Here is a 24,017-nt window from a genome sequence, read left to right on the forward strand (position 1 = left end):
TAGGTGTCAATCCATACCTGCCAAGTGACCCTATGTAGGGGGAACAGTCCCTATTCTGCTCTGTGTCAGTGTGTATCAGGGGCTTTGAGGACAGGTGTCAATCCATATCTGACAAGTGACCCTATGTAGGGGTAACAGTCTCTATTCTGCTCTGTGTCAGTGTGTATCATGGTCTCTGAGGACAGGTGTCAATCCATACCTGCCAAGTGACCCTATGTAGGGGGAACAGTCTCTATTCTGCTCTTTGTCAGTGTGTATCAGGGATCCTTAGGATAGGTGTCAATCCATATCTGCCAAGTGACCCAATGTGGGGGAACAGTCTCTATTCTGCTCTGTGTCAGTGTGTATCATGGTCTCTGAGGACAGGTGTCAATCCATACCTGCCAAGTGACCCTATGTAGGGGGAACAGTCTCTATTCTGCTCTTTGTCAGTGTGTATCAGGGATCCTTAAGACATGTGTCAATCCATATCTGCCAAGTGACCCTATGTAGGAGGAACAGTCCCTATTCTGCTCTGTGTCAGTGTGTATCAGGGTCCCTGAGGACAGGTGTCAATCCATACCTGCCAAGTGACTCTATGTAGGGGGAACAGTCACTATCCTGCTCTGTTTCAGTGTGTATCATGGTCTCTGAGGACAGGTGTCAATCCATATCTGCCAAGTGACCCTATGTAGGGGGAACAGTCTCTATTCTGCTCTGTGTCAGTTTGTATCAGGGATCCTTAGGATAGGTGTCAATCCATACCTGCCAAGTGACCCTATGTAGGGGGAACAGTCCCTATTTTGCTCTGTGTCAGTGTGTATCAAGGATCCTTACGATAAGTATCAATCCATATCTGCCAAGTGACACAATGTAGGAGGAACAGTCCCTATTCTGCTCTGTGTCGGTGTGTATCAGGGATCCTTAGGATAGGTGTCATTCCATATCTGCCAAGTGACACAATGTAGGAGGAACAGTCCCTATTCTGTTCTGTGTCATTGTGTATCAGGGGCTTTGAGGACAGGTGTCAATCCATATCTGCCAAGTGACCCTATGTGGGTAACAGTCTCTATTCTGCTCTGTGTCAGTGTGTATCATGGTCTCTGAGGACAGGTGTCAATCCATAACTGCCAAGTGACCCTATGTAGGGGGAACAGTCTCTATTCTGCTCTTTGTCAGTTTGTATCAGGGATCCTTAGGATAGGTGTCAATCCATATCTGCCAAGTGACCCTATGTAGGGGGGACAGTCTCTATTCTGCTCTGTGTCAGTGTGTGGCAGGGTCCCTGAGGACAGGTGTCAATCCATACCTGCCAAGTGACCCTATGTAGGGGGAACAGTCACTATCCTGCTCTTTTTCAGTGTGTATCATGGTCTCTGAGGACAGGTGTCAATCCATACCTGCCAAGTGACCCTATGTAGAGGGAACAGTCCCTATTCTGCTCTGTGTCAGTGTGTATCAAGGATCCTTAGGATAAGTATCAATCCATATCTGCCAAGTGACACAATGTAGGAGGAACAGTCCCTATTCTGCTCTGTGTCAGTGTGTATCAGGGATCCTTGGGATAGGTGTCTATCCATATCTGCCAAGTGACACAATGTAGGAGGGACAGTCCCTATTCTGCTCTGTGTCATTGTGTATCAGGGGCTTTGAGGACAGGTGTCAATTAATATCTGCCAAGTGACCCTATGTAGGGGTAACAGTCTCTATTCTGCTCTGTGTCAGTGTGTATCATGGTCTCTGAGGACAGGTGTCAATCCATACCTGCCAAGTGACCCTATGTAGGGGGAACAGTCTCTATTCTGCTCTTTGTCAGTTTGTATCAGGGATCCTTAGGATAGGTGTCAATCCATACCTGCCAAGTGACCCTATGTAGGGGGGAGAGTCTCTGTTCTGCTCTGTGTCAGTGTGTATCATGGTCTCTGAGGACAGGTGTCAATCCATACCAGCCAAGTGACCTTATGTAGGGGGAACAGTCCCTATTCTGCTCTGTGTCAGTGTGTATCAAGGATCCTTAGGATGGGTGTCAATCCATATCTGCCAAGTGACCCTATGTAGGGGGAACAGTCCCTATTCTGCTCTCTGTCAGTGTGTATCAGGGGCTTTGAGGATAGGTGTCAATCCATATCTGCCAAGTGACCCTATGTAGGGGTAACAGTCTCTATTCTGCTCTGTGTCAGTGTGTATCATGGTCTCTGAGGACAGGTGTCAATCCATACCTGCCAAGTGACCCTATGTAGGGGGAACAGTCACTATCCTGCTCTGTTTCAGTCTGTATCATGGTCTCTGAGGACAGGTGTCAATCCATATCTGCCAAGTGACCCTATGTAGGGGGAACAGTCTCTATTCTGCTCTGTGTCAGTTTGTATCAGGGATCCTTAGGATAGGTGTCAATCCATACCAGCCAAATGACCCTATGTAGGGGGAACAGTCCCTATTCTGCTCTGTGTCAGTGTGTATCAAGGATCCTTAGGATAAGTATCAATCCATATCTGCAAAGTGACACAATGTAGGAGGAACAGTCCATATTCTGCTCTGTGTCAGTGTGTATCAGGGATCCTTAGAATAGGTGTCAATCCATATCTGCCAAGTGACACAATGTAGGAGGGACAGTCCCTATTCTGCTCTGTGTCATTGTGTATCAGGGGCTTTGAGGACAGGTGTCAATCCATATCTGCCAAGTGACCCTATGTGGGTAACAGTCTCTATTCTGCTCTGTGTCAGTGTGTATCATGGTCTCTGAGGACAGGTGTCAATCCATACCTGCCAAGTTAGCCTATGTAGGGGGAACAGTCTCTATTCTGCTCTTTGTCAGTTTGTATCAGGGATCCTTAGGATAGGTGTCAATCCATATCTGCCAAGTGACCCTATGTAGGGGCGACAGTCTCTATTCTGCTCTGTGTCAGTGTGTGGCAGGGTCCCTGAGGACAGGTGTCAATCCATACCTGCCAAGTGACCCTATGTAGGGGGAACAGTCACTATCCTGCTCTGTTTCAGTGTGTATCATGGTCTCTGAGGACAGGTGTCAATCCATATCTGCCAAGTGACCCTATGTAGGGGGAACAGTCTCTATTCTGCTCTGTGTCAGTTTGTATCAGGTATCCTTAGGATAGGTGTCAATCCATACCTGCCAAGTGACCCTATGTAGGGGGAACAGTCCTTATTCTGCTCTGTGTCAGTGTGTATCAAGGATCCTTAGGATAAGTATCAATCCATATCTGCCAAGTGACACAATGTAGGTGGAACAGTCCCTATTCTGCTCTGTGTCAGTGTGTATCAGGGATCCTTGGGATAGGTGTCAATCCATATCTGCCAAGTGACACAATGTAGGAGGAAAAGTCCCTATTCTGCTCTATGTCATTGTGTATCAGGGGCTTTGAGGACAGGTGTCAATCCATATCTGCCAAGTGACCCTATGTAGGGGTAACAGTCTCTATTCTGCTCTGTGTCAGTGTGTATCATGGTCTCTGAGGACAGGTGTCAATCCTTACCTGCCAAGTGACCCTATGTAGGGGGAACAGTCTCTATTCTGCTCTTTGTCAGTTTGTATCAGGGATCCTTAGTATAGGTGTCAATCCATATCTGCCAAGTGACCCTATGTAGGGGGAACAGTCTCTATTCTGCTCTTTGTCAGTGTGTATCAGGGATCCTTAAGACAGGTGTCAATCCATATCTGCCAAGTGACCCTATGTAGGGGGAACAGTCCCTATTCTGCTCTGTGTCAGTGTGTATCATGGTCTCTGAGGACAGGTGTCAATCCATACCAGCCAAGTGACCTTATGTAGGGGGAACAGTCCCTATTCTGCTCTGTGTCAGTGTGTATCAAGGATCCTTAGGATAGGTGTCAATCCATATCTGCCAAGTGACCCTATGTAGGGGGAACAGTCCCTATTCTGCTCTGTGTCAGTGTGTATCAGGGGCTTTGAGGACAGGTGTCAATCCATATCTGCCAAGTGACCCTATGTAGGGGTAACAGTCTCTATTCTGCTCTGTGTCAGTGTGTATCATGGTCTCTGAAGACAGGTGTCAATCCATACCTGCCAAGTGACCCTATGTAGGGGGAACAGTCTCAATTCTGCTCCTTGTCAGTGTGTATCAGGGATCCTTAGGATAGGTGTCAATCCATATCTGCCAAGTGACCCTATGTAGGGGAACAGTCTCTATTCTGCTCTGTGTCAGTGTATATCATGGTCTCTGAGGACAGGTGTCAATCCATACCTTCCAAGTGACCCTATGTAGGGGGAACAGTCTCTATTCTGCTCTGTGTCAGTTTGTATCAGGGATCCTTAGGATAGGTGTCAATCCATACCTGCCAAGTGACCCTATGTAGGGGGAACAGTCCCTATTCTGCTCTGTGTCAGTATGTATCAAGGATCCTTAGGATAAGTATCAATCCATATCTGCCAAGTGACACAATGTAGGAGGAACAGTCCCTATTCTGCTCTGTGTCAGTGTGTATCAGGGATCCTTAGGATAGGTGTCAATCCATATCTGCCAAGTGACACAATGTAGGAGGAACAGTCACTATTCTGCTCTGTGTCATTGTGTATCAGGGGCTTTGAGGACAGGTGTCGATCCATATCTACCAAGTGACCCTATGTGGGTAACAGTCTCTATTCTGCTCTGTGTCAGTGTGTATCATGGTCTCTGAGGACAGGTGTCAATCCATACCTGCCAAGTGACCCTATGTAGAGGGAACAGTCCCTATTCTGCTCTGTGTCAGTGTGTATCAAGGATCCTTAGGATAAGTATCAATCCATATCTGCCAAGTGACACAATGTAGGAGGAACAGTCCCTATTCTGCTCTGTGTCAGTGTGTATCAGGGATCCTTGGGATAGGTGTCTATCCATATCTGCCAAGTGACACAATGTAGGAGGGACAGTCCCTATTCTGCTCTGTGTCATTGTGTATCAGGGGCTTTGAGGACAGCTGTCAATTAATATCTGCCAAGTGACCCTATGTAGGGGTAACAGTCTCTATTCTGCTCTGTGTCAGTGTGTATCATGGTCTCTGAGGACAGGTGTCAATCCATACCTGCCAAGTGACCCTATGTAGGGGGAACAGTCTCTATTCTGCTCTGTGTCAGTGTGTATCATGGTCTCTGAGGACAGGTGTCAATCCATACCTGCCAAGTGACCCTATGTAGGGGGAACAGTCTCTATTCTGCTCTTTGTCAGTTTGTATCAGGGATCCTTAGGATAGGTGTCAATCCATACCTGCCAAGTGACCCTATGTAGGGGGGAGAGTCTCTGTTCTGCTCTGTGTCAGTGTGTATCATGGTCTCTGAGGACAGGTGTCAATCCATACCAGCCAAGTGACCTTATGTAGGGGGAACAGTCCCTATTCTGCTCTGTGTCAGTGTGTATCAAGGATCCTTAGGATGGGTGTCAATCCATATCTGCCAAGTGACCCTATGTAGGGGGAACAGTCCCTATTCTGCTCTCTGTCAGTGTGTATCAGGGGCTTTGAGGATAGGTGTCAATCCATATCTGCCAAGTGACCCTATGTAGGGGTAACAGTCTCTATTCTGCTCTGTGTCAGTGTGTATCATGGTCTCTGAGGACAGGTGTCAATACATACCTGCCAAGTGACCCTATGTAGGGGGAACAGTCACTATCCTGCTCTGTTTCAGTGTGTATCATGGTCTCTGAGGACAGGTGTCAATCCATATCTGCCAAGTGACCCTATGTAGGGGGAACAGTCTCTATTCTGCTCTGTGTCAGTTTGTATCAGGGATCCTTAGGATAGGTGTCAATCCATACCTGCCAAATGACCCTATGTAGGGGGAACAGTCCCTATTCTGCTCTGTGTCAGTGTGTATCAAGGATCCTTAGGATAAGTATCAATCCATATCTGCAAAGTGACACAATGTAGGAGGAACAGTCCATATTCTGCTCTGTGTCAGTGTGTATCAGGGATCCTTAGAATAGGTGTCAATCCATATCTGCCAAGTGACACAATGTAGGAGGAACAGTCCCTATTCTGCTCTGTGTCATTGTGTATCAGGGGCTTTGAGGACAGGTGTCAATCCATATCTGCCAAGTGACCCTATGTGGGTAACAGTCTCTATTCTGCTCTGTGTCAGTGTGTATCATGGTCTCTGAGGACAGGTGTCAATCCATACCTGCCAAGTGAGCCTATGTAGGGGGAACAGTCTCTATTCTGCTCTTTGTCAGTTTGTATCAGGGATCCTTAGGATAGGTGTCAATCCATATCTGCCAAGTGACCCTATGTAGGGGCGACAGTCTCTATTCTGCTCTGTGTCAGTGTGTGGCAGGGTCCCTGAGGACAGGTGTCAATCCATACCTGCCAAGTGACCCTATATAGGGGGAACAGTCACTATCCTGCTCTGTTTCAGTGTGTATCATGGTCTCTGAGGACAGGTGTCAATCCATATCTGCCAAGTGACCCTATGTAGGGGGAACAGTCTCTATTCTGCTCTGTGTCAGTTTGTATCAGGTATCCTTAGGATAGGTGTCAATCCATACCTGCCAAGTGACCCTATGTAGGGGGAACAGTCCTTATTCTGCTCTGTGTCAGTGTGTATCAAGGATCCTTAGGATAAGTATCAATCCATATCTGCCAAGTGACACAATGTAGGTGGAACAGTCCCTATTCTGCTCTGTGTCAGTGTGTATCAGGGATCCTTGGGATAGGTGTCAATCCATATCTGCCAAGTGACACAATGTAGGAGGAAAAGTCCCTATTCTGCTCTGTGTCATTGTGTATCAGGGGCTTTGAGGACAGGTGTCAATCCATATCTGCCAAGTGACCCTATGTAGGGGTAACAGTCTCTATTCTGCTCTGTGTCAGTGTGTATCATGGTCTCTGAGGACAGGTGTCAATCCTTACCTGCCAAGTGACCCTATGTAGGGGGAACAGTCTCTATTCTGCTCTTTGTCAGTTTGTATCAGGGATCCTTAGTATAGGTGTCAATCCATATCTGCCAAGTGACCCTATGTAGGGGGAACAGTCTCTATTCTGCTCTTTGTCAGTGTGTATCAGGGATCCTTAAGACAGGTGTCAATCCATATCTGCCAAGTGACCCTATGTAGGGGGAACAGTCCCTATTCTGCTCTGTGTCAGTGTGTATCATGGTCTCTGAGGACAGGTGTCAATCCATACCAGCCAAGTGACCTTATGTAGGGGGAACAGTCCCTATTCTGCTCTGTGTCAGTGTGTATCAAGGATCCTTAGGATAGGTGTCAATCCATATCTGCCAAGTGACCCTATGTAGGGGGAACAGTCCCTATTCTGCTCTGTGTCAGTGTGTATCAGGGGCTTTGAGGACAGGTGTCAATCCATATCTGCCAAGTGACCCTATGTAGGGGTAACAGTCTCTATTCTGCTCTGTGTCAGTGTGTATCATGGTCTCTGAGGACAGGTGTCAATCCATACCTGCCAAGTGACCCTATGTAGGGGGAACAGTCTCAATTCTGCTCTTTGTCAGTGTGTATCAGGGATCCTTAGGATAGGTGTCAATCCATATCTGCCAAGTGACCCTATGTAGGGGAACAGTCTCTATTCTGCTCTGTGTCAGTGTATATCATGGTCTCTGAGGACAGGTGTCAATCCATACCTTCCAAGTGACCCTATGTAGGGGGAACAGTCTATATTCTGCTCTGTGTCAGTTTGTATCAGGGATCCTTAGGATAGGTGTCAATCCATACCTGCCAAGTGACCCTATGTAGGGGGAACAGTCCCTATTCTGCTCTGTGTCAGTGTGTATCAAGGATCCTTAGGATAAGTATCAATCCATATCTGCCAAGTGACACAATGTAGGAGGAACAGTCCCTATTCTGCTCTGTGTCAGTGTGTATCAGGGATCCTTAGGATAGGTGTCAATCCATATCTGCCAAGTGACACAATGTAGGAGGAACAGTCACTATTCTGCTCTGTGTCAGTGTGTATCAGGGATCCTTAAGACAGGTGTCAATCCATATCTGCCAAGTGACCCTATGTGGGTAACAGTCTCTATTCTGCTCTGTGTCAGTGTGTATCATGGTCTCTGAGGACAGGTGTCAATCCATACCTGCCAAGTGACCCTATGTAGGGGGAACAGTCCCTTTTCTGCTCTGTGTCAGTGTGTATCAAGGATCCTTAGGATAAGTATCAATCCATATCTGCCAAGTGACACAATGTAGGAGGAACAGTCCCTATTCTGCTCTGTGTCAGTGTGTATCAGGGATCCTTAGGATAGGTGTCAATCCATATCTGCCAAGTGACCCTATGTAGGGGGGACAGTCTCTATTATGCTCTGTGTCAGTGTGTGGCAGGGTCCCTGAGGACAGGTGTCAATCCATACCTGCCAAGTTACCCTATGTAGGGGGAACAGTCACTATCCTGCTCTGTTTCAGTGTGTATCATGGTCTCTGAGGACAGGTGTCAATCCATATCTGCCAAGTGACCCTATGTAGGGGGAACAGTCTCTATTCTGCTCTGTGTCAGTTTGTATCAGGGATTCTTAGGAAAGGTGTCAATCCATAGCTGCCAAGTGACCCTATGTAGGGGGAACAGTCCCTATTCTACTCTGTGTCAGTGTGTATCAAGGATCCTTAGGATAAGTATCAATCCATATCTGCCAAGTGACACAATGTAGGTGGAACAGTCCCTATTCTGCTCTGTGTCAGTGTGTATCAGGGATCCTTGGGATAGGTGTCAATCCATATCTGCCAAGTGGCACAATGTAGGAGGAACAGTCCCTATTCTGCTCTGTGTCATTGTGTATCAGGGGCTTTGAGGACAGGTGTCAATCCATATCTGCCAAGTGACCCTATGTAGGGGTAACAGTCTCTATTCTGCTCTGTGTCAGTGTGTATCATGGTCTCTGAGGACAGGTGTCAATCCATACCTGCCAAGTGACCCTATGTAGGGGGAACAGTCTCTATTCTGCTCTTTTTCAGTGTGTATCAGGTATCCTTAAGACAGGTGTCAATCCATATCTGCCAAGTGACCCTATGTATGGGGAACAGTCCCTATTCTGCTCTGTGTCAGTGTGTATCAAGGATCCTTAGGATAAGTATCAATCCATATCTGCCAAGTGACACAATGTAGGAGGAACAGTCCCTATTCTGCTCTGTGTCAGTGTGTATCAGGGATCCTTGGGATAGGTGTCTATCCATATCTGCCAAGTGACACAATGTAGGAGGGACAGTCCCTATTCTGCTCTGTGTCATTGTGTATCAGGGGCTTTGAGGACAGGTGTCAATTAATATCTGCCAAGTGACCCTATGTAGGGGTAACAGTCTCTATTCTGCTCTGTGTCAGTGTGTATCATGGTCTCTGAGGACAGGTGTCAATCCATACCTGCCAAGTGACCCTATGTAGGGGGAACAGTCTCTATTCTGCTCTTTGTCAGTTTGTATCAGGGATCCTTAGGATAGGTGTCAATCCATACCTGCCAAGTGACCCTATGTAGGGGGGAGAGTCTCTGTTCTGCTCTGTGTCAGTGTGTATCATGGTCTCTGAGGACAGGTGTCAATCCATACCAGCCAAGTGACCTTATGTAGGGGGAACAGTCCCTATTCTGCTCTGTGTCAGTGTGTATCAAGGATCCTTAGGATGGGTGTCAATCCATATCTGCCAAGTGACCCTATGTAGGGGGAACAGTCCCTATTCTGCTCTCTGTCATTGTGTATCAGGGGCTTTGAGGACAGGTGTCAATCCATATCTGCCAAGTGACCCTATGTAGGGGTAACAGTCTCTATTCTGCTCTGTGTCAGTGTGTATCATGGTCTCTGAGGACAGGTGTCAATCCATACCTGCCAAGTGACCCTATGTAGGGGGAACAGTCTCTATTCTGCTCTTTGTCCGTTTGTATCAGGGATCCTTAGGATAGGTGTCAATCCATATCTGCCAAGTGACCCTATGTAGGGGGGACAGTCTCTGTTCTGCTCTGTGTCAGTGTGTATCATGGTCTCTGAGGACAGGTGTCAATCCATACCTGCCAAGTGACCCTATGTAGGGGGAACAGTCTCTATTCTGCTCTTTTTCAGTGTGTATCAGGTATCCTTAAGACAGGTGTCAATCCATATCTGCCAAGTGACCCTATGTATGGGGAACAGTCCCTATTCTGCTCTGTGTCAGTGTGTATCAAGGATCCTATAATAAGTATCAATCCATATCTGCCAAGTGACACAATGTAGGAGGAACAGTCCCTATTCTGCTCTGTGTCAGTGTGTATCAGGGATCCTTGGGATAGGTGTCTATCCATATCTGCCAAGTGACACAATGTAGGAGGGACAGTCCCTATTCTGCTCTGTGTCATTGTGTATCAGGGGCTTTGAGGACAGGTGTCAATTAATATCTGCCAAGTGACCCTATGTAGGGGTAACAGTCTCTATTCTGCTCTGTGTCATTGTGTATCATGGTCTCTGAGGACAGGTGTCAATCCATACCTGCCAAGTGACCCTATGTAGGGGGAACAGTCTCTATTCTGCTCTTTGTCAGTTTGTATCAGGGATCCTTAGGATAGGTGTCAATCCATACCTGCCAAGTGACCCTATGTAGGGGGGAGAGTCTCTGTTCTGCTCTGTGTCAGTGTGTATCATGGTCTCTGAGGACAGGTGTCAATCCATACCAGCCAAGTGACCTTATGTAGGGGGAACAGTCCCTATTCTGCTCTGTGTCAGTGTGTATCAAGGATCCTTAGGATGGGTGTCAATCCATATCTGCCAAGTGACCCTATGTAGGGGGAACAGTCCCTATTCTGCTCTCTGTCAGTGTGTATCAGGGGCTTTGAGGACAGGTGTCAATCCATATCTGCCAAGTGACCCTATGTAGGGGTAACAGTCTCTATTCTGCTCTGTGTCAGTGTGTATCATGGTCTCTGAGGACAGGTGTCAATCCATACCTGCCAAGTGACCCTATGTAGGGGGAAGAGTCTCAATTCTGCTCTTTGTCAGTGTGTATCAGGGATCCTTAGGGGGTGTCAATCCATATCTGCCAAGTGACTCTATGTAGGGGAACAGTCTCAATTCTGCTCTTTGTCAGTGTGTATCAGGGATCCTTAGCATAGGTGTCAATCCATATCTGCCAAGTGACCCTATGTAGGGGAACAGTCTCTATTCTGCTCTGTGTCAGTGTGTATCATGGTCTCTGAGGACAGGTGTCAATCCATACCTGCCAAGTGACCCTATGTAGGAGGAACAGTCCCTATTCTGCTCTGTTTCAGTGTGTATCAGGGTCCCTGAGGACAGGTGTCAATCCATACCTGCCAAGTGACCCTATGTAGGGGGAACAGTCACTATCCTGCTCTGTTTCAGTGTGTATCATGGTCTCTGAGGACAGGTGTCAATCCATATCTGCCAAGTGACCCTATGTAGGGGGAACAGTCTCTATCCTGCTCTGTGTCAGTTTGTATCAGGGATCCTTAGGAAAGGTGTCAATCCATACCTGCCAAATGACCCTATGTAGGGGGAACAGTCCCTATTCTGCTCTGTGTCAGTGTGTATCAAGGATCCTTAGGATAAGTATCAATCCATATCTGCCAAGTGACACAATGTAGGAGGAACAGTCTCTATTCTGCTCTTTTTCAGTGTGTATCAGGTATCCTTAAGACAGGTGTCAATCCATATCTGCCAAGTGACCCTATGTATGGGGAACAGTCCCTATTCTGCTCTGTGTCAGTGTGTATCAAGGATCCTTAGGATAAGTATCAATCCATATCTGCCAAGTGACACAATGTAGGAGGAACAGTCCCTATTCTGCTCTGTGTCAGTGTGTATCAGGGATCCTTGGGATAGGTGTCTATCCATATCTGCCAAGTGACACAATGTAGGAGGGACAGTCCCTATTCTGCTCTGTGTCATTGTGTATCAGGGGCTTTGAGGACAGGTGTCAATTAATATCTGCCAAGTGACCCTATGTAGGGGTAACAGTCTCTATTCTGCTCTGTGTCAGTGTGTATCATGGTCTCTGAGGACAGGTGTCAATCCATACCTGCCAAGTGACCCTATGTAGGGGGAACAGTCTCTATTCTGCTCTTTGTCAGTTTGTATCAGGGATCCTTAGGATAGGTGTCAATCCATACCTGCCAAGTGACCCTATGTAGGGGGGAGAGTCTCTGTTCTGCTCTGTGTCAGTGTGTATCATGGTCTCTGAGGACAGGTGTCAATCCATACCAGCCAAGTGACCTTATGTAGGGGGAACAGTCCCTATTCTGCTCTGTGTCAGTGTGTATCAAGGATCCTTAGGATGGGTGTCAATCCATATCTGCCAAGTGACCCTATGTAGGGGGAACAGTCCCTATTCTGCTCTCTGTCATTGTGTATCAGGGGCTTTGAGGACAGGTGTCAATCCATATCTGCCAAGTGACCCTATGTAAGGGTAACAGTCTCTATTCTGCTCTGTGTCAGTGTGTATCATGGTCTCTGAGGACAGGTGTCAATCCATACCTGCCAAGTGACCCTATGTAGGGGGAACAGTCTCTATTCTGCTCTTTGTCCGTTTGTATCAGGGATCCTTAGGATAGGTGTCAATCCATATCTGCCAAGTGACCCTATGTAGGGGGGACAGTCTCTGTTCTGCTCTGTGTCAGTGTGTATCATGGTCTCTGAGGACAGGTGTCAATCCATACCTGCCAAGTGACCCTATGTAGGGGGAACAGTCTCTATTCTGCTCTTTTTCAGTGTGTATCAGGTATCCTTAAGACAGGTGTCAATCCATATCTGCCAAGTGACCCTATGTATGGGGAACAGTCCCTATTCTGCTCTGTGTCAGTGTGTATCAAGGATCCTATGATAAGTATCAATCCATATCTGCCAAGTGACACAATGTAGGAGGAACAGTACCTATTCTGCTCTGTGTCAGTGTGTATCAGGGATCCTTGGGATAGGTGTCTATCCATATCTGCCAAGTGACACAATGTAGGAGGGACAGTCCCTATTCTGCTCTGTGTCATTGTGTATCAGGGGCTTTGAGGACAGGTGTCAATTAATATCTGCCAAGTGACCCTATGTAGGGGTAACAGTCTCTATTCTGCTCTGTGTCAGTGTGTATCATGGTCTCTGAGGACAGGTGTCAATCCATACCTGCCAAGTGACCCTATGTAGGGGGAACAGTCTCTATTCTGCTCTTTGTCAGTTTGTATCAGGGATCCTTAGGATAGGTGTCAATCCATACCTGCCAAGTGACCCTATGTAGGGGGGAGAGTCTCTGTTCTGCTCTGTGTCAGTGTGTATCATGGTCTCTGAGGACAGGTGTCAATCCATACCAGCCAAGTGAACTTATGTAGGGGGAACAGTCCCTATTCTGCTCTGTGTCAGTGTGTATCAAGGATCCTTAGGATGGGTGTCAATCCATATCTGCCAAGTGACCCTATGTAGGGGGAACAGTCCCTATTCTGCTCTCTGTCAGTGTGTATCAGGGGCTTTGAGGACAGGTGTCAATCCATATCTGCCAAGTGACCCTATGTAGGGGTAACAGTCTCTATTCTGCTCTGTGTCAGTGTGTATCATGGTCTCTGAGGACAGGTGTCAATCCATACCTGCCAAGTGACCCTATGTAGGGGGAAGAGTCTCAATTCTGCTCTTTGTCAGTGTGTATCAGGGATCCTTAGGGGGTGTCAATCCATATCTGCCAAGTGACTCTATGTAGGGGAACAGTCTCAATTCTGCTCTTTGTCAGTGTGTATCAGGGATCCTTAGCATAGGTGTCAATCCATATCTGCCAAGTGACCCTATGTAGGGGAACAGTCTCTATTCTGCTCTGTGTCAGTGTGTATCATGGTCTCTGAGGACAGGTGTCAATCCATACCTGCCAAGTGACCCTATGTAGGAGGAACAGTCCCTATTCTGCTCTGTTTCAGTGTGTATCAGGGTCCCTGAGGACAGGTGTCAATCCATACCTGCCAAGTGACCCTATGTAGGGGGAACAGTCACTATCCTGCTCTGTTTCAGTGTGTATCATGGTCTCTGAGGACAGGTGTCAATCCATATCTGCCAAGTGACCCTATGTAGGGGGAACAGTCTCTATTCTGCTCTGTGTCAGTTTGTATCAGGGATCCTTAGGATAGGTGTCAATCCATACCTGCCAAATGACCCTATGTAGGGGGAACAGTCCCTATTCTGCTCTGTGTCAGTGTGTATCAAGGATCCTTAGGATAAGTATCAATCCATATCTGCCAAGTGACACAATGTAGGAGGAACAGTCCATATTCTGCTCTGTGTCAGTGTGTATCAGGGATCCTTAGAATAGGTGTCAATCCATATCTGCCAAGTGACACAATGTAGGAGGAACAGTCCCTATTCTGCTCTGTGTCATTGTGTATCAGGGGCTTTGAGGACAGGTGTCAATCCATATCTGCCAAATGACCCTATGTGGGTAACAGTCTCTATTCTGCTCTGTGTCAGTGTGTATCATGGTCTCTGAGGACAGGTGTCAATCCATACCTGCCAAGAGAGCCTATGTAGGGGGAACAGTCTCTATTCTGCTCTTTGTCAGTTTGTATCAGGGATCCTTAGTATAGGTGTCAATCCATATCTGCCAAGTGACCCTATGTAGGGAAAACAGTCTCTATTCTGCTCTTTGTCAGTGTGTATCAGGGATCCTTAAGACAGGTGTCAATCCATACCTGCCAAGTGAGCCTATGTAGGGGGAACAGTCTCTATTCTGCTCTTTGTCAGTTTGTATCAGGGATCCTTAGGATAGGTGTCAATCCATATCTGCCAAGTGACCCTATGTAGGGGGAACAGTCCCTATTCTGCTCTCTGTCAGTGTGTATCAGGGATCCTTAGAATAGGTGTCAATCCATATCTGCCAAGTGACACAATGTAGGAGGAACAGTCCCTATTCTGCTCTGTGTCATTGTGTATCAGGGGCTTTGAGGACAGGTGTCAATCCATATCTGCCAAGTGACCCTATGTGGGTAACAGTCTCTATTCTGCTCTGTGTCAGTGTGTATCATGGTCTCTGAGGACAGGTGTCAATCCATACCTGCCAAGTGAGCCTATGTAGGGGGAACAGTCTCTATTCTGCTCTTTGTCAGTTTGTATCAGGGATCCTTAGTATAGGTGTCAATCCATATCTGCCAAGTGACCCTATGTAGGGGGAACAGTCTCTATTCTGCTCTTTGTCAGTGTGTATCAGGGATCCTTAAGACAGGTGTCAATCCATACCTGCCAAGTGAGCCTATGTAGGGGGAACAGTCTCTATTCTGCTCTTTGTCAGTTTGTATCATGGATCCTTAGGATAGGTGTCAATCCATATCTGCCAAGTGACCCTATGTAGGGGCGACAGTCTCTATTCTGCTCTGTGTCAGTGTGTGGCAGGGTCCCTGAGGACAGGTGTCAATCCATACCTGCCAAGTGACCCTATGTAGGGGGAACAGTCACTATCCTGCTCTGTTTCAGTGTGTATCATGGTCTCTGAGGACAGGTGTCAATCCATATCTGCCAAGTGACCCTATGTAGGGGGAACAGTCTCTATTCTGCTCTGTGTCAGTGTGTATCATGGTCTCTGAGGACAGGTGTCAATCCATACCTGCCAAGTGACCCTATGTAGGGGGAACAGTCTCTATTCTGCTCTTTGTCAGTTTGTATCAGGGATCCTTAGGATAGGTGTCAATCCATACCTGCCAAGTGACCCTATGTAGGGGGAACAGTCCCTATTCTGCTCTGTGTCAGTGTGTATCAAGGATCCTTAGGATAAGTATCAATCCATATCTGCCAAGTGACACAATGTAGGAGGAACAGTCCCTATTCTGCTCTGTGTCAGTGTGTATCAGGGATCCTTAGGATAGGTGTCAATCCATATCTGCCAAGTGACCCTATGTGGGTAACAGTCTCTATTCTGCTCTGTGTCAGTGTGTATCATGGTCTCTGAGGACAGGTGTCAATCCATACCTGCCAAGTGACCCTATGTAGGGGGAACAGTCCCTATTCTGCTCTGTGTCAGTGTGTATCAAGGATCCTTAGGATAAGTATCAATCCATATCTGCCAAGTGACACAATGTAGGAGGAACAGTCCCTATTCTGCTCTGTGTCAGTGTGTATCAGGGATCCTTAGGATAGGTGTCAATCCATATCTGCCAAGTGACACAATGTAGGAGGAACAGTCCCTATTCTGCTCTGTGTCATTGTGTATCAGGGGCTTTGGGGACAGGTGTCAATCCATATCTACCAAGTGACCCTATGTGGGTAACAGTCTCTATTCTGCTCTGTGTCAGTGTGTATCATGGTCTCTGAGGACAGGTGTCAATCCATACCTGCCAAGTGACCCTATGTAGGGGGAACAGTCTCTATTCTGCTCTTTGTCAGTTTGTATCAGGGATCCTTAGGATAGGTGTCAATCCATATCTGCCAAGTGACCCTATGTAGGGGGGACAGTCTTTATTATGCTCTGTGTCAGTGTGTGGCAGGGTCCCTGAGGACAGGTGTCAATCCATACCTGCCAAGTGACCCTATGTAGGGGGAACAGTCACTATCCTGCTCTGTTTCAGTGTGTATCATGGTCTCTGAGGACAGGTGTCAATCCATATCTGCCAAGTGACCCTATGTAGGGGGAACAGTCTCTATTCTGCTCTGTGTCAGTTTGTATCAGGGATTCTTAGGATAGGTGTCAATCCATAGCTGCCAAGTGACCCTATGTAGGGGGAACAGTCCCTATTCTACTCTGTGTCAGTGTGTATCAAGGATCCTTAGGATAAGTATCAATCCATATCTGCCAAGTGACACAATGTAGGTGGAACAGTCCCTATTCTGCTCTGTGTCAGTGTGTATCAGGGATCCTTGGGATAGGTGTCAATCCATATCTGCCAAGTGGCACAATGTAGGAGGAACAGTCCCTATTCTGCTCTGTGTCATTGTGTATCAGGGGCTTTGAGGACAGGTGTCAATCCATATCTGCCAAGTGACCCTATGTAGGGGTAACAGTCTCTATTCTGCTCTGTGTCAGTGTGTATCATGGTCTCTGAGGACAGGTGTCAATCCATACCTGCCAAGTGACCCTATGTAGGGGGAACAGTCTCTATTCTGCTCTTTTTCAGTGTGTATCAGGTATCCTTAAGACAGGTGTCAATCCATATCTGCCAAGTGACCCTATGTATGGGGAACAGTCCCTATTCTGCTCTGTGTCAATGTGTATCATGGTCTCTGAGGACAGGTGTCAATCCATACCAGCCAAGTGACCTTTTGTAGTGGGAAAAGTCCCTATTCTGCTCTGTGTCAGTGTTTATCAAGGATCCTTAGGATAGGTGTCAATCCATATCTGCCAAGTGACCCTATGTAGGGGGAACAGTCCCTATTCTGCTCTGTGTCAGTGTGTACCAGGGGCTTTGAGGACAGGTGTCAATCCATATCTGCCAAGTGACCCTATGTAGGGGTAACAGTCTCTATTCTGCTCTGTGTCAGTGTGTATCATGGTCTCTGAGGACAGGTGTCAATCCATACATGCCAAGTGACCCTATGTAGGGGGAACAGTCTAAATTCTGCTCTTTGTCAGTGTGTATCAGGGATCCTTAGGATAGGTGTCAATCCATATCTGCCAATTGACCCTATGTAGGGGAACAGTCTCTATTCTGCTCTGTGTCAGTGTGTATCATGGTCTCTGAGGACAGGTGTCAATACATACCTGCCAAGTGACCCTATGTAGGGGGAACAGTCTCTATTCTGCTATTTGTCAGTGTGTATCAGGGATCCTTAGGACAGGTGTCAATCCATATCTGCCAAGTGACCCTATGTAGGGGGAACAGTCCCTATTCTGCTCTGTGTCAGTGTGTATCAGGGGCTTTGAGGACAGGTGTCAATCCATATCTGCCAAGTGACCCTATGTAGGGGTAACAGTCTCTATTCTGCTCTGTGTCAGTGTGTATCATGGTCTCTGAGGACAGGTGTCAATCCATACCTGCCAAGTGACCCTATGTAGGGGGAACAATCTCAATTCTGCTCCTTGTCAGTGTGTATCAGGGATCCTTAGGATAGGTGTCAATCCATATCTGCCAAGTGACCCTATGTAGGGGAACAGTCTCTATTCTGCTCTGTGTCAGTGTATATCATGGTCTCTGAGGACAGGTGTCAATCCATACCTGCCAAGTGACCCTATGAAGGGGAACAGCCTCTATTCTGCTCTGTGTCAGTTTGTATCAGGGATCCTTAGGATAGGTGTCAATCCATACCTGCCAAGTGACCCTATGTAGGGGGAACAGTCCCTATTCTGCTCTGTGTCAGTGTGTATCAAGGATCCTTAGGATAAGTATCAATCCATATCTGCCAAGTGACACAATGTAGGAGGAACAGTCCCTATTCTGCTCTGTGTCAGTGTGTATCAGGGATCCTTAGGATAGGTGTCAATCCATATCTGCCAAGTGACACAATGTAGGAGGAACAGTCACTATTCTGCTCTGTGTCATTGTGTATCAGGGGCTTTGAGGACAGGTGTCGATCCATATCTACCAAGTGACCCTATGTGGGTAACAGTCTCTATTCTGCTCTGTGTCAGTGTGTATCATGGTCTCTGAGGACAGGTGTCAATCCATACCTGCCAAGTGACCCTATGTAGGGGGAACAGTCTCTATTCTGCTCTTTGTCAGTTTGTATCAGGGATCCTTAGGATAGGTGTCAATCCATATCTGCCAAGTGACCCTATGTAGGGGGGACAGTCTCTATTATGCTCTGTGTCAGTGTGTGGCAGGGTCCCTGAGGACAGGTGTCAATCCATACCTGCCAAGTGACCCTATGTAGGGGGAACAGTCACTATCCTGCTCTGTTTCAGTGTGTATCATGGTCTCTGAGGACAGGTGTCAATCCATATCTGCCAAGTGACCCTATGTAGGGGGAAAAGTCTCTATTCTGCTCTGTGTCAGTTTGTATCAGGGATCCTTAGGATAGGTGTCAATCCATACCTGCCAAGTGACCCTATGTAGGGGGAACAGTCCCTATTCTGCTCTGTGTCAGTGTGTATCAAGGATCCTTAGGATAAGTATCAATCCATATCTGCCAAGTGACACAATGTAGGAGGAACAATCCCTATTCTGCTCTGTGTCAGTGTGTATCAGGGATCCTTAGGATAGGTGTCAATCCATATCTGCCAAGTGACACAATGTAGGAGGAACAGTCCCTATTCTGCTCTGTGTCATTGTGTATCAGGGGCTTTGAGGACAGGTGTCAATCCATACCTGCCAAGTGACCCTATGTAGGGGGAACAGTCTCTATTCTGCTCTTTGTCAGTTTGTATCAGGGATCCTTAGGATAGGTGTCAATCCATATCTGCCAAGTGACCCTATGTAGGGGAGACAGTCTCTATTATGCTCTGTGTCAGTGTGTGGCAGGGTCCCTGAGGACAGGTGTCAATCCATACCTGCCAAGTGACCCTATGTAGGGGGAACAGTCACTATCCTGCTCTGTTTCAGTGTGTATCATGGTCTCTGAGGACAGGTGTCAATCCATATCTGCCAAGTGACCCTATGTAGGGGGAACAGTCTCTATTCTGCTCTGTGTCAGTTTGTATCAGGGATTCTTAGGATAGGTGTCAATCCATAGCTGCCAAGTGACCCTATGTAGGTGGAACAGTCCCTATTCTACTCTGTGTCAGTGTGTATCAAGGATCCTTAGGATAAGTATCAATCCATATCTGCCAAGTGACACAATGTAGGTGAAACAGTCCCTATTCTGCTCTGTGTCAGTGTGTATCAGGGATCCTTGGGATAGGTGTCAATCCATATCTGCCAAGTGGCACAATGTAGGAGGAACAGTCCCTATTCTGCTCTGTGTCATTGTGTATCAGGGGCTTTGAGGACAGGTGTCAATCCATATCTGCCAAGTGACCCTATATAGGGGTAACAGTCTCTATTCTGCTCTGTGTCAGTGTGTATCATGGTCTCTGAGGACAGGTGTCAATCCATACCTGCCAAGTGACCCTATGTAGGGGGAACAATCTCTATTCTGCTCTTTGTCCGTTTGTATCAGGGATCCTTAGGATAGGTGTCAATCCATATCTGCCAAGTGACCCTATGTAGGGGGGACAGTCTCTGTTCGGCTCTGTGTCAGTGTGTATCATGGTCTCTGAGGACAGGTGTCAATCCATACCTGCCAAGTGACCCTATGTAGGGGGAACAGTCTCTATTCTGCTCTTTTTCAGTGTGTATCAGGGATCCTTAAGACAGGTGTCAATCCATATCTGCCAAGTGACCCTATGTAGGGGGAACAGTCCCTATTCTGCTCTGTGTCAGTGTGTATCATGGTCTCTGAGGACAGGTGTCAATCCATACCAGCCAAGTGACCTTTTGTAGGGGGAACAGTCCCTATTCTGCTCTGTGTCAGTGTTTATCAAGGATCCTTAGGATAGGTGTCAATCCATATCTGCCAAGTGACCCTATGTAGGGGGAACAGTCCCTATTCTGCACTGTGTCAGTGTGTACCAGGGGCTTTGAGGACAGGTGTCAATCCATATCTGCCAAGTGACCCTATGTAGGGGTAACAGTCTCTATTCTGCTCTGTGTCAGTGTGTATCATGGTCTCTGAGGACAGGTGTCAATCCATACCTGCCAAGTGACCCTATGTAGGGGGAACAGTCTAAATTCTGCTCTTTGTCAGTGTGTATCAGGGATCCTTAGGACAGGTGTCAATCCATATCTGCCAAGTGACCCTATGTAGGGGGGGCAGTCTCTATTATGCTCTGTGTCAGTGTGTGGCAGGGTCCCTGAGGACAGGTGTCAATCCATACCTGCCAAGTGACCCTATGTAGGGGGAACAGTCTCTATTCTTTGTCCGTTTGTATCAGGGATCCTTAGGATAGGTGTCAATCCATATCTGCCAAGTGACCCTATGTAGGGGTAACAGTCTCTATTCTGCTCTGTGTCAGTGTGTATCATGGTCTCTGAGGACAGGTGTCAATCCATACCTGCCAAGTGACCCTATGTAGGGGGAACAGTCTAAATACTGCTCTTTGTCAGTGTGTATCAGGGATCCTTAGGATAGGTGTCAATCCATATCTTCCAAGTGACCCTATGTAGGGGAACAGTCTCTATTCTGCTCTGTGTCAGTGTGTATCATGGTCTCTGAGGACAGGTGTCAATACATACCTGCCAAGTGACCCTATGTAGGGGGAACAGTCTCTATTCTGCTATTTGTCAGTGTGTATCAGGGATCATTAGGACAGGTGTCAATCCATATCCGCCAAGTGACCCTATGTAGGGGGAACAGTCCCTATTCTGCTCTGTGTCAGTGTGTATCATGGTCTCTGAGGACAGGTGTCAATCCATACCTCCCAAGTGACCCTATGTAGGGGGGACAGTCCCTATTCTGCTCTTTGTCAGTGTGTATCAGGGATCCTTAGGACAGGTGTCAATCCATATCTGCCAAGTGACCCTATGTAGGAGGAACAGTCCCTATTCTGCTCTGTGTCAGTGTGTATCAGGGATCCTTAGGATAGGTGTCAATCCATGTTACAAATCGCTATTTGTAACTGGCCCTTTAAATGAGAAATTGCCCTGCTTCCCTGGATTGTGGAGAAGCCTATTTGCCAGCCTCCTTCCTTATGACTATGGCCCTGTGTGAGCGGTGATACCCCAGATGGCTATGCCATGGAGCCTATTCATATAATGAAAGACTATGGGAAAGACTTTAGCTCCATGGCAATTGAACTGTGTGAATAGGATCTGCGCGCTATTCGGTAGTTTTGTGCGCTCAGATCCCAGCTATCTGGGGATATGTGAAATGTCTGTGTGTTATGTGTAAAATGTGACTTTATGTATTTTAAAGTGTTTTATGTTGTTTTGCAACCATGTGGTTAATGGAGTCTGCCTCTAGTCCTGGATAATTGAATTACTTCCCCCCATTGTCTCCAGGATAGAGGGCCCTGTAAAACCATGCTTCCAGAAGGTCAAATGCACATTTGTACTAACTTCTGAACCCCTGGTCCAATTCGTATGATTTTTGAGTATGTTGTTCCCCTGAATGGATTGATTGTGAATATGTATTTTTATGCGAATGTGATGTATATTTTGGGAGTTATGAATGTTGTGTAAAAACTGTATTTTTACTGTCTGTGATAATTATGTTAATCCCTTGTGTAGCATAATTATATCACAGACATAGGGGAGGATTTTGTGTGTAATTACTGGGAGTGGTTTTAATGATGTACGTGTATGATTGGTTGTTTTGTCCCGCCCTGTGGGTGGTCCTGTATTTTCAAAATGGTAATAAAAACCAGGCTGGGTGTTCCAGCACCTCAGACCTCTTCTGACCCTCAATACGTAGCCGTGTCTCGTTATTGGAGGGAACTGCTATATCACACTGGGGATTGCTATGCGCTGCATATTCCCCTGAGCTCTTAATCACTTAGCTCTTTTAAGAGCTTGTTCCTGTTACGCTCTCCTGGAGGAGAGGTCTTCCCCACACGGTCCTGGAGGACAGAAGCCGATCCAGGGTGGAAGGAAGACGGCGCGGCTCCAGTTAAGCTACGGCGGTTGTGGAGCCTGCGGTGGTTGTGGTGTCGTCTGCAGTGCTTGGAGTCCTCTGAGAGCGCTAGGAGCATCCATCAACGGAGGGTACTCGGTCGGAGTACACGGAGCTCCGTTACATTGGTGGCAGCGGTGGGATGGCGTCCTAGTGCGAGGAGAAGCAGCTCAGAGACACTGGTAACGTTTGGAGTTACAATTGAGGGCAACGCTAGCCATTGGGCAGCGCCCCTGGCTACAACAGGATGGAATCAGCTGGTTTGCGGACAGCGTTCCATGATGAGGAGGAGAAGGAGGCCGCAGATTACAGGGATGCAGCCAGAAGGGAACTCTGGTATGATGCCCTGGAAGAGGCCCAGTGGCGGCGAGGTGAGGGCCTCCCCAGTGATGAGCAGCGGCTACAGAAGCGTGTGGCAATGCGAATATGTCTATTGGGGGAGCAGCCCCTAGATGAGTGGGTGGCAAGACTGGAGACCCTGGTATGGCGAGAGATCGGGCTAGACAACGCATACCAGGCCCTCTGGTGGCATACCATTCGACTTACTCCCTGGACGGCCGAGCACGACCTACCGGAGGGGGATGATTATGATGGTCCTGGTCTACTTCAGGATGCCATGGAGGAGGATCTTGATTTCGGCAGCACGGAGGAGTCTAGGTTTTGGGACATCTACGACTACCGGATGGGCATGTATGTCTGGGCTGACGAACGCGAGGTGAGAGAAGACATGACCCACCTGGTAACAAGGGAGTGGGAGCTGGAGCAAGACTACCTACACCTGCTCAGCTCCGTGCAGCCCCAACCTACCCGACAAGCAGAACCAGGTCTAGAGCCCTTCAGCTGGAAGGATATCGTAGAGGTTTACTGGGAAGATCCCCAACCCCAGAGTGAGTGTCAGGGAGCCGAAGGTGCCGACCTTCCCCCCCAGCAGCAGTGTGTCCTACAGAGAGCAGAGACAGTTGGTCCCTCTCTACAGCAACAGGACAATGTTACGGGAGTGGAGACAGGCGGTCTCCCTCTCCAGCGGCAGCCTGTGTTTCCGGGAAAGGAGCACAGCACACCCTCTCCCCAGCGGCAGCTTACCCTAACAAGGGGAGACACCAATCCCCCAGACGGCGCAGATGGGACCGTGGTCTCTGTGCCTGACCTACAGGGATGCTGGACAGCCTTTCCAGATCCCCAACTACCCTCACCGGGACACCCAGAGGAGGGGGTAAGTACAAATTCCCCTCCCCAGGTAACTCCTAGCGTGGCACCAGAGTTAACAGAGGCAATGTTAACCCCTACTGACGTCCATGTTCCCTTGGCTACTGAGCCGGACTATGTCCCAAGCATCCCAGCAGACGAGCTGGCAGCTGGGCAGAGTGCAGTCGGCCTCTGCCCTACCTTTGTCCCTGGTCCAGAGCCGGATGTCCCGCAGGCTACCCCAGCCGAAGAGCTGGCAGCTGGGCAGAGTGCAGTCGGCCTCTGCCCTACCTTTGTCCCTGGTCCAGAGCCTGATGTCCTGCAGGCTACCCCAGCAGAAGAGCTGGCAGCTGGGCAGATTGCAGTCGGCCTCTGCCCTACCTTTTTCCCTGGTCCAGAGCCTGATGTCCTGCAGGCTACCCCAGCAGAAGAGCTGGCATCTGGGCAGAGTGCAGTTGGCC

Source organism: Pelobates fuscus, chromosome 5, assembly GCF_036172605.1.
Source record: "Pelobates fuscus isolate aPelFus1 chromosome 5, aPelFus1.pri, whole genome shotgun sequence".
In the NCBI taxonomy this organism is placed as follows: domain Eukaryota; kingdom Metazoa; phylum Chordata; class Amphibia; order Anura; family Pelobatidae; genus Pelobates; species Pelobates fuscus.